Source organism: Ischnura elegans, chromosome 7 (genome assembly GCF_921293095.1).
Source record: "Ischnura elegans chromosome 7, ioIscEleg1.1, whole genome shotgun sequence".
Taxonomy (NCBI): domain Eukaryota; kingdom Metazoa; phylum Arthropoda; class Insecta; order Odonata; family Coenagrionidae; genus Ischnura; species Ischnura elegans.
In genome coordinates this window covers 99,632,005-99,634,357 of record NC_060252.1, presented here as the reverse complement: position 1 = coordinate 99,634,357, position 2,353 = coordinate 99,632,005, and the positions used below count along the sequence as shown (strand labels likewise).

Sequence of the window (2,353 nt, the reverse complement as noted above, 5' to 3'; positions counted from 1 at the left end):
CACCTCCGTAGGGCAAATGTCGAGCCAATACCACTCCCGTACCAGTAACTCTGAATTAATGTAATTTACTGAATTATAGAGTTACAGAGTAACTCTGAATTAATGTAATGTAATTAATTCCCAGTAACGCTGAAGAGGCAATCCTATAGCAGCTTCACGAGCTTTTGTTATTGATGTTGTTATTTCAAATTCTATGTATCTGTTTTGCTCGTGAATAAACGCATTTTGAACTTGAACGGATCTCCACTTCTTTGACCTAAAGCAGCCTGCTGCAATGCCGGCGAAACTGACGTCTGCAGAGATGAATCTACTCGGTAGTAAACTCGAAAACCTCCACGCTGAATCCTCACCACACCGCGAAAGCCTATACAAGGATTGTATTTGAGCATTTAATGATAAAATAACAGAGGCAGGCTAGATGTGGTGGATAGAATACATATTGGTTGAAGAAAACAAGATAGGACTTTTTCCTCAAGTACTTTTTTTTTACCAGAGTACTTTTTCAAGTACTCTGGTACTACGCGTTTTAAGTCTTACATAACGATCCTCTCAGAAGCTCCTCCTTGTTCATGAACGCCTCCTTTGCTAATGCAATTATCTTCCTAATGTCCTTACTACTGTATCCATTTTCCTCTAACGTACTGCCTAAATAGTTGAATTGCTCACCTGCTCAAGTTTTTCACCACCCACCGTTATCTTAAGTTTCACATTCCTCCTCGCTCAAAATGAGTGTAAATAAATGAAAATTATGAGATGATGAGTATAAATGAATTAAAATTATAACTTTAAAACGATGGCCACACATTCCACGCTTTTCCGCAACATTGTTTTGCGTTGAGATTTTCATCGTAGGTACCTACACAATGTCTTCCTTTTTCTCTATCTCCTTGGAATGCCTTGGATGTCTTCCCTTTTCTCTATGGAAGAGGAGATCGTTTCAATTCGTACCACGCCCTCGCTAGAGGAGAGCCATTCCTGAGATGATGAGGCCGATTGAATGCGGCAGGAGTGGAGTAGAGGGATTTTTACGAGGACTCTTGCAGGTGCCGAGATTTGAGCCGACGTGTCCAATCGGTCGTCTGCTCCTCATCACTCAGTTTGATTAAAGGCGCAAACGGGAGAACGCCTCCGTCCAATACCAACCCCCTCCCGCACCATCGATCCAAAAGGTCACCCTCATCTCCGATTCCTGCAACGAACTCCGGATAAAAAGGAATTACCACCCATAAAACCAATTCAATCCGTGTAGATAATCCGCGCGAAGGGTTGTAAAGCTCAAAGGATGGCCTCATCGATTTTGCCCAAGAGCGGAATTAGGTTCGATCTTGCTCTCCTAAGAAACCACCGACATTTATCGTTAATTGGACATCGAAGGGCTAACTGAATTCTGGTTCACACGACGAAGAGGACAGCTGTGATAGCAACTTAAAGTATAACAAGTGAGCCGCCAAAATCAACGCTACAATATTTCAGCCACGCCACGCCGAAATTTCCTTGTTTGTTTTATCACAGTTCCTAGCCAATTGGCTGTATACAGTGGTAATCAACATTTTTCATTTTAGTTATAGTTGTCATAGATTAGTCACAGTATACTTTCAATGAATATTTGTGCCTCGAATTAAACAACACAGTGAGATGCCAAAACGTCGGCAGTTATGAGACACCTCATTCGTTTGCTAACCTGAATAGCCGCAATTATTTTGCAAGTCCTGCACTGTGAACCAGACATAATTCAACGACGCTAACCATTATCCAATGGAGCAGAGTGGCGCAGTGGAAGCGTGCTGGGCCCATAACCCAGAGGTCCGTGGATCGAAACCACGCTCTGCTATTATTTTTTCTTCATTGTCACTTCATTGTAAACATCTTGTAATTATTTAAAACAATTGGTATTTATTTGATTAATAATTTTTCCATTCAATCATAACATTAATGCATAATCTAAATTTAAAATTTTGGGAGTTTAATAATAATTAATAATTCTACAATATCTACAATTCTAACCAATATGAAGAGATCACGCGCTTATGTAAGTATTTACATTAAAAATTAAAATGATATTGCCCAAATATCTGCTTATGCTTATGCCACTATGATGTTTTCCGCATTCTACCATCCTCTCTCCAATTTAAGACAAAAATAACCCGAAAATTACCGCCCACTTTGCATGAGTTGCTGGCGTCATTCCGGCTTACCAACTCGTTTAGATGGAAAATCAATACTCACTTCATTGTAAACATCATTTTACTCACTTCATCGAATAGAGCATGACTGATGAAAATAAGGGAGGAGAGGATTAGCTGAGAAGCGGAGACCCGCATGGCAGGAGCGCGTGACGTCAACAAATTATGCG

General features: G+C 40.5%; 1 non-coding gene across 1 annotated transcript; it reads left to right on the top strand.

Moving 5' to 3' along the window:
- Window positions 1–1,759: 1,759 nt before the first annotated feature.
- Window positions 1,760–1,831, top strand: Trnam-cau. The gene has a single exon. It is a non-coding gene; the product is annotated as a tRNA-Met (tRNA).
- The last annotated feature ends 522 nt before the right edge of the window (window positions 1,832–2,353 follow it).